This window comes from Scyliorhinus torazame, chromosome 21, assembly GCF_047496885.1.
Source record: "Scyliorhinus torazame isolate Kashiwa2021f chromosome 21, sScyTor2.1, whole genome shotgun sequence".
Classification (NCBI taxonomy): Eukaryota; Metazoa; Chordata; class Chondrichthyes; order Carcharhiniformes; family Scyliorhinidae; genus Scyliorhinus; species Scyliorhinus torazame.
In genome coordinates this window covers 8207063-8222630 of record NC_092727.1, presented here as the reverse complement: position 1 = coordinate 8222630, position 15568 = coordinate 8207063, and the positions used below count along the sequence as shown (strand labels likewise).

Here is a 15568-nt window from a genome sequence, read left to right as displayed (position 1 = left end):
ATAAACGTGCAGACAGAAACCTCTCACGGAGGGTCTACAGTGCATCTGCTCACTGCCAGGATCTCACATGGCGGGGCTACTCTCTGCAAGAGGTTGAGAAGAAGGAAATGTGGGTAAAATCCCGGGCTCACCATGGGCCGGGTGCCAAAACCCAGAACACACAGCCTCCCAACAAACAAACAAACACAGCAACTTGCTCCCAAACCCCTGGCAGCTGGAGAAATATTTCCTGTCTGCCAAAACCAAAACCTTTGGTGAAAAAAAAGACCAAGATCTTTTGGCTTTTGCTGGGTACAAACGCTGTTCTCCAGTATCCAAAACAGAAGAAAGTCAGCAAATAGAGAGAGAGAGAGAGGGAACGAGAGAGAGAACGAGAGAGAGAATGAGAGCACCCTTGTAGCAGTAAACACACTCACCTGCCACAGTCCCTGTAATGATTCAAAGCCATCAGTTCAACACGAGCCCCGGTTACATTTCCCAACAGAAAAGGTCTTGGAAAATCCTCCTCTTCACCCTCATCTTCAGGTGAGCTCAGGTATTAAGGGTGACTTGAGTTGAGGTAAAAACTTCCTCTTAATGAGGAGTTGGACTGATTGAGAGAAATGTTGCTTTTCTCTCTCTCTTTCCCCGTAAAACTTTAACAAACGCAGACATGAAACAAGTGCACAGTGCGGTAGGAGTGGAGGAAAAGCTGGGAGGAAATCCTGGAATGGAATCTTTATCCAGTCACAGAATCCTAGCAATTATAAAGTCACAATGGCACAGGAGGAAGACTTTCTGCCCATCGAGTCCCTGCCAGCTCTCTGTCGAGAACTCCATTTCCTGTGATTGTGCGCAGGCTCCCAGCGATGCACCTGTCTTTAGGGAAGTTTGATAAAGATAATGACAGGTGAGTTAAGGAAAGAGATAGGAAAGCAGCTCACATTAGCTGGTGGCGAATGATGACTGAGGACTGGGGTGTGGGCGGCACAGATTGAACGTTTTGGGCAAGAAATGGGGTGGGGGGGGGCATGAGTTATAATGATCTGGAGCTCATTGTCCACAGGGATAACAGAAGATGGGATTCAACTTCAGTACAGCAGGTGTCCATTTGGCCCCTTTAAACCTGTCTGGTACTAGCCCGGCATCAAGAACGATCTAGCCTAATCCCATTTCTCTACTCTATTATTTATTGTTTATTCCACATTGCAGAAGGAACTGAAATTTGGGGGGTTTAGAGGCCCTTGCAAATTCATATTTAAACCAAAACATAGCCAGAAGTGTGTCCTGAAATAGACACTTTCCAACGATCATGCTGATAGAGAGTTCTTGCCCCAGCACAGTTAAACCTTTCTCCATTCAGAAGCAGTGCACAAAAAAAAAATGTTATAATTATCCAAGTAAATTGTAGGAATTCCCAGATTTTCTTTGGCTGGGGATTTGACCTACTATGAAATGGGATAAATTTCAGGAAAGCAGTGCGCTTTTAGAAAATATCGCCACCAAGTGCCGGAATGCCTGGTCCAGGTTTGTGGGAACCAGTGCTAATCGTTGCCCGGCGGAGATCTCCGAGACGAAGCCCCTCGCTCCCGGGCGCTGGGTAGATCTGGCGTAGTTTACTCTGGGGATGTGGCCTCCATTTGTAAAGCCAGCATTTATTACAGAGTCACCAGTTACTTGTGGTTTAATGCAACTGAGTGACTTGCTGAGAAATTTCAGAGAATGATCACTACTAAAACACGCTGGTCTGGGTCTGGAGTCACATAAGAGACCAGAGCGGCTAAGGGCGGCACGTTTCCTTCCAAGCGTCCAGTTGGGTTTTTAATACTGTCAGACAGCTTCACACTTGTTGACAATACTCCAAAGTTTTCTAATTAAGGGGCAATTTAGTGTGGCCAATCCATCTACCCTGCACATCTTGGATTGTGTGGGGTGAGACCCACGCAGGTTCCACACGGACAGTGACCCGGGGCCGGGATCGAACCCAGGTCCTCGGCGCCGTGAGGCAGCAGTGCTAACCACTGTGCCACCGTGCTGCCTAATTGATGACAGCGCCCCTGATCACTGTCCAGCAACTCTCCCACCCTCGCTGGGAGGTTGGTAAGAATCAGCGATGCCCATGCAGTCAAACAGCCTGGCAGAGTCCACGATCTGAACTCGCGTGGAGTGCAAAGCGAAGTGGAGCAAGTGAAAATTAACCCCAGCAAAACTCTCTCTTGCCCTGGGGGAATCAAGGAGTAAAGATTCCACCAATCAAAAAATACAGACTTTTCCTCAATTCGGCAGGAGGTCGTGCTAAGCGACGGCAGGCAGCTCCTTCAATAGACTAACTGTCCATTAATTACCATTCACACGGGCTTCCTGTGTGCGTCAGGAAATAAATAACCACTTGTGAACTGGAAACACACCACAATCGGTATCTCCTTTAGAGAATAACTCCGTCTCTCTGTCGTCTCTTTTTCCCCTGAAGTACAAGTCAGATCTGATGTCTTATCAAGATAATGGGTAATGTTTGTCTTTGAAACTACAGAATGTCTGGGCTGAACCTGTCTTAATCTTAAACAAACGTGACTATAAATGACCCCATTTATGTGAAGTTTTGGTGGTGGGTAGAGGTCAGGGTTTATATAGGAACATGAAGAGGCCATCCAGCCCTCTAATTCAGTTGGACTGTGTCTGACGGTGATACCATTTACCCGTCTTTCTTCCCCAAGTCTGATTATGCTTTTACTTGGCACCTCCAACCCCACTCAAGAGACTCAACATCATCCACGACAGAGCAGCCTGTTTGATCATCACCCCATCCACGAGCTTAACCATTCAATCCCTCCACCACCGACACACAGTAGCAGCCGTGCATGCAAGACGCACTGCTGCATCTCACCAAACCTCCTTTGACAGCACCGACCAAACCTACGACCACTACCATCGGGAAGGCCACGGGTAGCACTCATGGGAACCCTACCACCTGAAAGTTCCCCTCCAAGCCACACACCATCCTGGCGTGGAACTATATCGCCGTTCCGTCACCATCATTGGTTCAAAATCCTGGAACACCCTCTCTAGCAGCATAATGAGTGTACCTACACCATATCAGAATCATTACAGTACATAAGGAGGCCATTCGGCCCATCGTCAGCACCATCGCTCCGAATTCGCACTTTATTAGTGCCATTTCCATGCATCGCCCCATAACCCTGTACATTCTTCCTTTTCAGATAAGTTTTTTGAAAGCCTTGATTGAACCTGCCCCCATCACACCCTCAGGCAATGCATGTAACAATATGTATATTGTAAGGAATACAAAGGGTTAACAATTTGATGTTAATACTTCTCATCACCAGATGGAGATAAAGAGCACTCATATAAATATCATGTGACTCCTGGGATTCTGGGAGACGGTGTTTAGGCATGAGATAGATTAGTTGCATAGTGTAGAATTCTGTAGTTAGAGATATCGTATAGTTTAATTTAATAACATATCTTGTGATTTGTTTGAATCTTATTTAAGGAGTGTAAATAAATCAGCTTTGTTCAATAACTTAGCTTGATATTCTTTGTTCAACATTACATTCTCAAAACATCCTGATTTACAAAACAGAACATCACAATGCATTCCAGACCTTAACCACCTGCTGCATGAAAAAGATATTCCTCATGCCGTTTTCGCTTCCTTTACTAATTACTTTAAATCTGTGCCCTCTCGTTTTTGATCCTTTCACAAGCGGGAGTCTTTCTCCCCATCTACGCTGTCCAGACCCCTGCCATTGTTTTGAACACCTCAATCAAATCGTCTCCCAACCTTCTCTTCTCCGAGACAAACGGTCCCAACTTCTCCAATCTACCCCCATCACTGGAAACCATTCTCCTGAATCTATTCTGCTCTCTCTCTCCAAAGTTTTGACAGAGGCTGCAGGGGTTCAAGGCGGTGACAGCTCACCGTCACATACTCAAGGGCAATGCAGGATGGTCACTAAATGCTGGCCTAGCTATGCTCACATCACAGGAACTAATTTAAAAACGATATAAATCTCTCAATCGATTTAGTGGTCTATGGTATTGAACGGGTTTGATCCCTGTTCTGTGTTAAGTTAGTTAGTCTTCCGACAGGGCAGGGAGTGCATGGGCAAATTTTCAGGACTCTCTGTTTAAGAATAAACTCCTGGGTAGGACGGTGAGGAAACCCAGGGAGCATTATCCTGGAGGATTTTTTAAAATGCGCCTGGGTTTGTCTTTCTAGGTTTTCTTTGGGAGCTTTTATTGGTGATGAGGAAGAGAGAGAGAGAGAGGGACTGACCGAGGGGCAGAGGCAAGTCCAGCGATAAGACCTCCAGAGTTGGAAATGCAGGCGCTTGACTGAGGATCAGATTGGGTCCAGCCACATAGAATTTCTGGCAATGGTCACGAAGTGAAATGAAATGAAAATCGCTTATTGTCACAAGTAGGCTTCAAATGAAGTTACTGTGAAAAGCCCCTAGTCGCCACATTCCAGCACCTGTTCGGGGAGACTGTTACGGGAATCGAACCGTGCTGCTGGCCTGCCTTGGTCTGCTTTCAAAGCCAGCGATTTAGCCCTGTGCTAAACAGATCTGGGTCAAAGGTAAAACGCTCGCTTCAGCAAGCTCCTGGAGAACAGCTGGATCCCAAAATATAAGCATTGAGGGTGGGGGAGGGCGGTGACCGCTCGTCGACAGCTTCAAGAGGGGGCGGGGATAAATCTACCTGTGCCCTGTTAACTCCATTTGGAAGTTTACAGCAACATCCTGTATTCCTATGGCACCTTCCGCAAGAACACAACAACTAGGAGAAGGCCATTTGGCCCCTCTAGCCTGCTCCGCCATTCAATAAGGTCTGATTGTGGCCTTAACCCCAACTTCCTGCTGACCTTTGACTCCCTTGTAGATGAAACCTCACGGAATATCGCAGGAGAATTATGAATCAGATTTGACACAAACTGCGTCAGGAGATGTTAAGACAGGTGACAAGAGGACAACCATGGCGCAGTGGTTAGCACTGGGATTGCGGTGCTGAGGACCCGGGTTCGAATCCTGGCCCTGGGTCACCGTCCCGACAACCCAAAGACGTGCAGGCTAGGTGGGTTGGCCACGCTAAATTGCCTCTTAATTGGAAAAAAAAAATGATTGGGTACTCTAAATTTTTTTTTTTTAAAACAGGTGAAAATAGCTTGGAGAAAGATATAGGCTTCAAGGGGCATCTTAACGGAATAAAGAGAGATGGAGAGGTTTAATGGTGGAAATTCCAGAGTTCGGGTCTCAGGCAGCTGAAGACATGGCTGCCAAGGGTGGAGTGATTCAAATCGAGGGAGGTGCTCAGGAAGTCAGGAATGGAGAAGGGTAGAAATCTTGTTAAGGTTGTAGGGGTATCATAGTTGTGTTGTAATTCACTGACTGACCACTAGGACTCTCAATGGCTGGAGGAAGTAAAAGAGAGAACTTGCACGTGCATGATTTTGCTGTTGTTCATCTGTTGTTTTGTATATAGTTTACCCCCAGTTAATGTTAATACATCATTTATAACTTTAACTACAAGTGTTCTTGTAATAAATCAGGCCATCCAACAAGAACATTACAGAGGTCAAGGCCATGAGGGGCTTGAAAACGAAGACAAAGGGGAGATTCTCCAGGGCCGCTAGCTAGATGCGGGAATGGCGATGGTCCGCTGAATCGGCTGGGGGGGGGGGGGGCAAAAACGGGATTCTCGCTGGGCATAAAAGCCGTTTCGAGTCTTCCGCCTCGCCGGCCCCAGTGAGGTTCATGCCCAGAGCGGGCAAGAGCATGCTAATAGTCATTTATATTCACCTGAATGTAATTATCAGGCAGGAAACAAGTGCTCTGCCTGAGTATTGCCCCCCCCCCCCCCCCCCCCCGCACCTGCTCTTTCTAGGAAGCTCTACACTACAAAGAGCCAGCCTCTTAAAAAAAACTCAGGGTAGAAAGAACACTTGCTCAAAAGAGGAAGCACTTCAGAGTTAATCAACCCTTGCCTTGCTGTATAAATAAACAATGGTAATCCTTCCTTGAAAATTGTCTGGACCTGTCAATGAAGGGGCTTGTAAAAGTCACTGGACCGTGAAATTGAATGTAAACAATGCAGACCTGAGCTTTTAGGCTTCTAAGCATGCACAGAGGCTTGAAAAAGTTTTAAGGGCAATGAAATTGACTGTGATTAAAGCACTTTAATGGTTTGCACCACATTAAAGGGAACACTTTCACCTTCTTCTTACAGATAATTGATATTGACATGCCAGCAGAGAGTTTAAAGGTTTTAAGATTACAGAGAAAACACTTTCGCTTTCCTCTCACAGATCCTTGATACTGACATGCTGGGAGGTTCCAACACATCAGATGGAAGACTTTAAACTGAAACTTGACATACTGAATGACATTTTAATGATTTAAAAGGCTTCAGATGGGAAGATGTATCAAACGACCCCATCCTAGGAAAGACCCCTGACCTAAGCCCATCCAGCCCAGCCCCCTGACCCCCACCGCACCTGAAGGAAATCCCTCAGCGCCCTAGAGGCAAGTGTGGGGAGGGTTTGCAAACTGGGGGTTCTTAACCAGAAGCTATCGTAGGTCAGCGAGCAAGACTGTGATGAGTGGGCAGCCTGATGTGAGTTAAGACATGGGCAGCAGAGGTTGAATGAAATGAATGAAAATCGCTTATTGTCACAAGTAGGCTTCAAATGAAGTTACTGTGAAAAGCCCCTAGTCGCCACATTCCGGCCCCTGTTCGGGGAGGCTGTTACGGGAATTGAACCATGCTGCTGGCCTGCCTTGTCTGCTTTCAAAGCCAGTGATTTAGCCCTTTAAAGATGGTTTGGATGGTTCAACATAATTGTCCCTTAAATCAGCCAATTTTTAAAAACAAAATTGTTTCATGAATTAGCGAACATCACAAACATAAAACAAAGCAAATTTATAACCTGCCTTTCATGATCTGGGGAGGTCCAAAAGTGTTTTCTAACCGTTGAAGAACTTTAATTGCTTACGTTACATGACTGTTTTAGCACTTGCTAAAAGGGCTTTGAGGTCCTGTGGGTAAGGGGCTCGTAGCTCACACATCATGAGAAGTGTTCCGGAAAAATGGCATGAAACACACGGACAACGGTTTCTGTTTTATTTTTAAGAATGTTATAGACAGCGCTCAAAAAAACTGGAGTGTCCGACACTCGGCACAGGATCAGGATGAGGGTGTGACGGGTTTAGAGGCCAAGGCTGCTCTGAAGGCACGGTCGAGCGATTAAACGATGGGAGCGATTAAAATCTGTGGTGCTGAAGGGGCCAGAATTGGAGGGCGCCAAGATCTCATTGCGCTACAGGGCTGTAGCAGATTACGTAGACAGGGATGGCGTGGGGTGGGGAAGGGACTTGGCCATGGAGGGATGAGACGAGAATGGGAATTTGAAAATAGAGACTTTGGGTCACTGGGACCCTGTGAACGTCAGCAAGAAAAGGTGGGGGGTGGGGGTGGAATAGGGGACAGGGGAAATGGAATTGGTGTAAATTAGGACAAGGGCCTGCTGGTGAAAATATCTTCAGTTGGAAGGGGTTGAATCTGTTTTGGGTTAATGTGTTAGGAGGGGCTTGTGAGTGCGTGTGTTTAAGGCCGCCTTGCCAAGCCCTCATGAAGTGGGTATTTCTGATCTGGAATGTTGTGGTTTACATAGCAATGAGGTGTGGCCGCAGTCCCTTAATGTTGTTTTGCTCAGAGCTACAGAACTGCCAGAGACTTTAGCTATCAACAGGCATTGCGAATTGACTCACAGGAGAAAACAAAAGATCTGCCCTCTGGCTACCTCCTAGATTCGCGCAGGGGAGTGCGCAAGTACACAGGGTGGAACTCCCAGACACAGATCTGCGAGAGATACTCGCCTCTATCATCATTAACTGGTGCCCTTCAGATTGCCTTGTGTCAAGGGTCTGTCCCTGTGTGGGCCCAAACTACAGCCTCTGGTAAACCCTGGCCCAGACACAGGTTAAAAATGTTCCGTCTTTAATGGTGGACTCTGCATGGGAGGCAGTGCTCACCCTAATAGAGCTGTTTAACGCAATTAAAGGATTTGATGTGGTAGATAGAGGGAAACAATTTCTACCTTTATCATAAATTTTTTTTTTGGGTTGGGGTGACCAATTCTTATGAAAGAAAATAATGGACACTGTGTGGGACATGGGGAGGGGAAATGAAATGAAATGAAAATCGCTTATTGTCACATGTAGGCTTCAAATGAAGTTACTGTGAAAAGCCCCTAGTCGCCACATTCCGGCGCCTGTTACGGGAATTGAACCGTGCTGCTGGCCTGCCTTGGTCTGCTTTCAAAGCCAGCGATTTAGCCCTGTGCTAAACAGCCCCAGTCTAAAGACAATATTAGGAGGAGAGAAGGGTTGGGGTGGCTTTAAAATCGACTAAAGCTTACAGCTTACCCTGTTAAGTCCTAACATGATTATTTGTCTGCTGACTGACTGACTCACTTCTACTCCCGCTCAGCCCCAGGGCAAGTCTTCCGATTGTTGTCCAATGGAGACAGGACAAAACCTTCCCTTAAGGGACACGGGACAAAATAAGGGACAATCTGTTGGTGATGGCTCGTGTGCAGACCCTCATAACCATTGCCCGGCACAGGAGGGGCCTGGGCAGAAGGGTAACGAAAGGGCCTCTCGAGAGGTTGAGACAGCAAAACACTGGCTGGACATCAGAAGGAACTGGAAATCTCTGGCACGCGCTGAGTGTCGACGATGGTTACGTTTTTCTGTAAGATGTTGGCCTGCATATGTTTGCTTTCCCCTCATGATCACATGTTTTAACTTCACATATGGACAACAATTAGGTTCCAGGGCCCCCAAAAAGATATTTGAGAGTTACTCCTTCAAAAGGTAAGGACCGCGGGTGGAGTTAGCGGACTGGGTGGGGGAAACGGGACATAATGGCAACTTTAACCGTTGAACCACTTTGCTCGTTTGCTGCAGGTATCTAGTTTGCTGAGATGAGCAGCTTGCTTCTATCTATATAAGTGGAGAATGATGAGTAACAAACAAATCAAGGCTAAGGGGATTAGTTGAAGCAATGTCTGAGAAGCAAGTTACAGGCTAGGTTGTATTTAGAGAGAAGGAAAATTACTGGAAGGCAAAGAAATGTGCTAATGTGTTGGAACTTGTTGGCCGATGTATTAGGGTAGATTACTCCATTGCCAAATGACCCCAACACTCCAACTCCAGGAATCTACACAGGTCACCAAGAACCAGCGATGGGTTTTCACTTGATAAAGGCAGGGGGAATTCGGAGCATGGTGGCAGAACTTTAAAATTAAAGTCGGGCCTTTCAGGGACGGCACAGTGGCACAGTGGTTAACACTGCTGCCTCACAGCACCAGGGACCCGCGTTCAATTCAGGCCTTGGGTCACTGGCTGTGCGGAGTCTGCACGTCCTCCCCGTGTCTGCGTGGGTTTCCTCCGGGTGCTCCGGTTTGCTCCCACAGTCCAAAGATGTGCAGGTTAGGTGGATTGGCCATTCCAAATTGCCCCTTCTTGTCCACAAGGTTAGGTGGGGTTACAGGGATAGGGTGGGGGCTTGGGCCTAGGTAGGATGCTCTTTCAGAGGGTTGGTGCAGATTTGATGGGCTGAATGGTCTCCTTGTGCACTATAGGGATACTATGGTTCACGATTTATGTCACATTTCCTCAAGAAATCGGCAACTTACTCCTCCAAAACGCTGTTGAGGCTGGTGGACCAGTTGGGTTTTTATGACAACCCAACATTTTGTATTGAGACCAGCTTCTCATTAACCAGCTTTTTCAAACTGAATTCAAATTCCCAAACACCAATGGCAGGATCTGAATTCACTGGTTTATTAGTCTAGACTCGCAGATTACTGTTAATCGGTGTGTGATTCATGCCTTTGTTACTTCGAGACTTGACAACTGGCTGGCCTCCAATATTCTACCAAATCCCGTGCTCACTGACCTACACTGGCTCCCAAAAATCAACGTCTCAGTGATCAGCTCCAGCTCCACAACCTTCCGAGATGTCTGCACTCCTCCAAATCCGGCCTCTTCAGCATCCCCAATTTTAATGGTTACACACTGGTGGCTGTGTCAGTTTGGATCCTAAACTCTAGAACACCCTCCCTAAACCTCTGTGCCTCTCTTCCTCGTTGTCCTCCTTCTAAGACCTACCTGTTTGACCAAGGTTTTGGTCATCTGACCCAATATCTCCTAATGTACGCAGTGTCATACCGTGTTTCAGAGTGGTCGTGTGAAGGATCATGGGACATTTAATTACATCAAACGCACTATATCAATTTAAGTTGTTGTTGTTTAGCCAAACGATACAATCCCAGTCTCTGATACACGCAGAGACCATTCAATGCCAGATACTGAGAAAGACGCATTATTAAACACGGAGTCTGACTGCCCTCTATGGGCTGGATTCTTCCATGCTGCCCGCTGCAAGATCGCCACGGGTGGGACGCGGACCATGTGATGGTCCATTGGCATCGAGCGGGAATTCCCGGTCGCCGGGCGGGATTGGCCGGAGAATCTCACCCATGTATATGCATTGTACGGGTATAGGCACAAACACTTACTGATACATGTGCAATGTGGTTACAGAAGGGAGTAAATCATTCCCTTTTGCTGAACGTGCATGGCACAGAGACACAGAAGTGAAGTCACACAGGCTGTTCCCCTCTGGTGTACACTGTACATCTAAAAAGACTTGACAGTAATCACTGATTTGCTTATAACGTGTGTGTGCACAGAGGGCAGTTGAGATTTGTTTCCTGATGTTGTACATGTAGAAAAGCTGACAGGGAAACACATACGAGTTATACAGAACCCGGCTGGAATACAAGCTCTCAATAAGCAGACCAAGGCAGGCCAGCAGCACGGTTCAATTCCCGTACCAGCCTCCCCGAACAGGCGCCGGAATGTGGCGACTAGGGGCTTTTCACAGTAACTTCATTTGAAGCCTACTTGTGACAATAAGCGATTTTCATTTAATTTCATTTTCAATAGACACTTGACTTTCCAATTAATCACCAAGCTTTGGTATCACTGATGTCTAAATTGGAGAACCTGTCAAACTATTGAAGTGAATCCGCGTTTCACGCTCATGTTGTGTAAATACACGCTGACAAAGCACGGTAAAGCCACCCAGGAGAGAACATTCATCATTCTGTCCAACATTCAGAATTCTGGATTGTTTCAGAGAGCTGGAATACTTCCCCTTTTAGAAACTGGTCTCACGAAGTATCTTGGGCCGAAACATGAAAAGAAACATTCTGCCAAGTGTGATTGGCTGCGATGTTGTGTGTGTGTTGGTTGGTCCTACTGCATGTCCATCAGTGTGTGGGTGATTGCACCGTGATATGCTGATCTAAATATCATGACACCAAGGTTGTGGGGAGCGAGTGGGGGAGTGGCACCAATGAACTCTTTCAGAGAGCTGGAAGAGGCACTGTGGACGAATGGACTCCTTTCGTTTTGTGTGTGTCTCTGACCAAAGGTCACGGCTGTACCCAAAACCCAGAGGAATTTCCTCAACGTCTCTCCCTCGGTGACTGATATTCAATGTCAGTCTCCATTCACAGGGCCAACTCTCCTTCACTGGTGGACTTGGTCAAAGCTCAGATGGGCTTCTTAGGGCTCCAGTCAAAGGCCTGGTTGCCAGAGGCAGAATGCAAGCTCCTTATTGGTGGAAGAAATTGTTGGGGGCATGAAGCATGTGACAGAATTTAGTAGAGATTGGGTGGGGGGGGGTGTAATATGCCCCCCACTGAGTGGTTGCCCCTCATTAGTGTTAAATACCCCCACTGCCATCCTATCAAAAGGAGCAGATGCTGAGGTCCATCGTGCTGAGCTAATATTGTGAGAGGATCATGTGCGAGATTTGCATCATGAGATAGGAAAGGAAGATCTTGCATTTGCATAGCAACTTTCACAACCTCAGAATATCAAACAGCAATGTATTAATTACTGGATAAGCTGATTGTGTATGTTGGCTGAGAGAAACATATTGGCCAGAATACAGGGAATAACTCTCCTGCTCTTATCATAGAATTTACAGTGCAGAAGGAGGCCATTCGGCCCATCGAGTATGCACCGGCTCTTGGAACGAGCACCCGACCCAAGGTCAACACCTCCACCCTATCCCCATTACCCAGTAACCCCACCCAACACTAAGGGTAATTTTGGACACTAAGGGCAATTTATCATGGCCAATCCACCTAACCTGCACATCTTTGGACTGTGGGAGGAAACCGGAGCACCCGGAGGAAACCCACGCATACACGGGGAGGATGTGCAGACTCCGCACAGACAGTGACCCAAGTCAGAATCGAACCTGGTACCCTGGAGCTGTGAAGCAATTATACTATCCACAATGCTACTGTGCTGCCCTTCATCAAAATAGAGCAATGGAATCTTCTATATCCACCTGAAAGGGCAGATTGGACCTTTGTTCAACATCTTATCCGAAAGACAGAATCTCTGACAGTGCAGCACTCCCTCAGTACCGCACATGGTGTGTCAGCCTAGATCACCTGGTTCAGCCATATAAATACTGTGGCTACAAGAGAAGGTCAGAGGCAGGGAATTCTACAGTCAGTAACTCACCTCCTGATTTCCCGAAGCCTGTCCACAATCTACAAGGCACAAGTCAGGAGTGTAATGGAATACTCTCCACTTGCCTGGATGTGTGCAGCTCCAAACAACACTCGAAGCTCAACCACCAACCAGGACAAAGCAGCCCTGCTTGATGGGCACTCCACCCACCACCTTCGCCATTGACTTCCTCCACCACCGATACACAGTGGCAGTCGTGTGCACCATCTAAAGCTGCACTAGTAACTCACCAAGACTCCATCAACAACATATTCCAAATCAGGCTTATGTAAAGATGATACATGAAGGTTCAGTTAGGGCGCTCGAGAGTTACAAGTTAGCTAGGAAGGACCTAAAGAGCGAGCTAAGAAGAGCCAGGAGGTGACATGAGAAGTCTTTGGCAGGTAGGATCAAGGATACCCTAAAGCTTTCTATAGATATGTCAGGAATAAAAGAATGACTAGGGTAAGAGTAGGGCCAGTCAAGGACAGTAGTGGGAAGTTGGGCTTGGAGTCCGAGGAGATAGGAGAGGTGCTAAATGAATATTTTTCGTCAGTATTCACACAGGAAAAAGATAATGTTGTCGAGGAGAATACTGAGATTCAGGCTACTAGACTGGAAGGGCTTGAGGTTCATAAGGAGGAGGTGTTAGCAATTCTGGAAAGTGTGAAAATAGATAAGTCCCCTGGGCCGGATGGGATTTATCCTAGGATTCTCTGTGAAGCTAGGGAGGAGATTGCTGAGCCTTTGGCTTTGATCTTTAAGTCATCTTTGTCTACAGGAATAGTGCCAGGAGACTGGAGGATAGCAAATGTTGCCCCCTTGTTCAAGAAGGGGAGTAGAGACAACCCCGGTAACTATAGACCAGTGAGCCTTACTTCTGTTGTGGGCAAAGTCTTGGAAAGGTTTAAAAGAGATAGGACGTATAATCATCTGGAAAGGAATAATTTGATTAGAGATAGTCAACACGGTTTTGTGAAGGGCAGGTCGTGTCTCACGAACCTTATTGAGTTCTTTGAAAAGGTGACCAAACAGGTGGATGAGGGTAAAGCAGTTGATGTGGTGTATATGGATTTCAGTAAAGTGTTTGATAAGGTTCCCCACGGTAGGCTATTGCAAAAAATACGGAGGCATGGGATTCAGGGTGATTTAGCGGTTTGGATCAGAAATTGGCTAGCTGGAAGAAGACAGAGGGTGATGGTTGATGGGAAATGTTCAGACTGGAGTCCAGTTACTAGTGGTGTACCACAAGGATCTGTTTTGGGGCCACTGCTGTTTGTCATTTTTATAAATGACCTGGAGGAGGGCGTAGAAGGATGGGTGAGTAAATTTGCAGATGACACTAAAGTCGATGGAGTTGTGGACAGTGCGGAAGGATGTTACAAGTTACAGAGGGACATAGATAAGCTACAGCGCTGGGCTGAGAGGTGGCAAATGGAGTTTAATGCAGAAAAGTGTGAGGTGATTCATTTTGGAAAGAGTAACAGGAATACAGAGTACTGGGCTAATGGTAAGATTCTTGGCAGTGTGGATGAGCAGAGAGATCTCGGTGTCCATGTACATAGATCCCTGAAAGTTGCCACCCAGGTTGAGAGGGTTGTTAAGAAGGCGTACGGTGTGTTAGCTTCTATTGGTAGAGGGATTGAGTTTCGGAGCCATGAGGTCATGTTGCAGCTGTACAAAACTCTGGTGTGGCCGCATTTGGAGTATTGCGTGCAATTCTGGTCGCCGCATTATAGGAAGGATGTGGAAGCATTGGAAAGGGTGCAGAGGAGATTTACCAGAATGTTGCCTGGTATGGAGGGAAGATCTTATGAGGGAAGGCTGAGGGACTTGAGGCTGTTTTCATTAGAGAGAAGAAGGTTAAGAGGTGACTTAATTGAGGCATACAAGATGATCAGAGGATTAGATAGGGTGGACAGTGAGAGCCTTTTTCCTCGGATGGTGAAGTCTAGCACGAGGGGACATAGCTTTAAATTGAGGGGAGATAGATATAGGACAGATGTCAGAGGTAGGTTCTTTACTCAGAGAGTAGTAAGGGTGTGGAATGCCCTGCCTGCAACAGTAGTGGACTCGCCAACACTAAGGGCATTCAAATGGTCATTGGATAGACATATGGACGATAAGGGAATAGTGTAGATGGGCTTTAGAGTGGTTTCACAGGTCGGCGCAACATCGAGGGCCGAAGGGCCTGTACTGCGCTGTAATGTTCTATGTTCTATGTTCTAAATCCACAACCTCTACCATCTAGAAGGCAAATGCAGTGGACACATGGGAACATCATCACCTGCAATTTCCCTCCAAACTACACTCCATCCTGACTTGGAAATATATTGTTATACCTTTACTATCCTTTGGTCAAAATCCTGGAATTCCCTCGCTAACAGCACTGTGGGAGTACCTACAGTACAGGGGCTGTAGCGGTTCAAGAATGTGGCTCACCACCACCTTCTCAAGGGTAATTAGGGGTGGGTAATAAATGCTGGCCTGGCCAGCAATGCTCGCATCCCATTGAAGGATGTTGGGTTTAAACACACAAACTTCTGACTGGAAATCCTGCCTTGAGTTAATCACCAGCTGATTGGACGGCTGGTGGATGGGGAAAGGAGGGGGGGTCATTTGTGGAGTGATAGCCTCAATCTGTCTTCACGACCAGTCAGGCTGAAAGGGGGGAGGGGAATGCTGAAAGGTTATCGGAGGTCGCAGGAGTGAGGGGGGTGAGGTTACAAACAGGTCAGCCATGATCTACGTAAATGGTAGCGAAGGCTCGAGGGGTTGAGTGGCCGATTCCTGCTCCTAATTTGCATGTTTGAATGAAGAAACGCTACAATTAAAGTTTAAAGTAATGAGCTGAAACAGTTTGTTGACATAAGAGAGTTCCAGAATTCCACTAACCTTTGTGTGAAGAAGTCATCTGGAAAGTTATTCCTCTCATGTTCTCGACCCCCCCCCCCCCCCCCCCCCCCCAC

General features: G+C 46.9%; 1 protein-coding gene across 27 annotated transcripts in view; it reads right to left on the bottom strand.

Annotated features, from left to right (window-relative positions):
• Positions 1–15568, bottom strand: part of phldb1b (pleckstrin homology-like domain, family B, member 1b) — a 405781-nt gene that overhangs the window by 24162 nt on the left and 366051 nt on the right. The window lies entirely within an intron of this gene.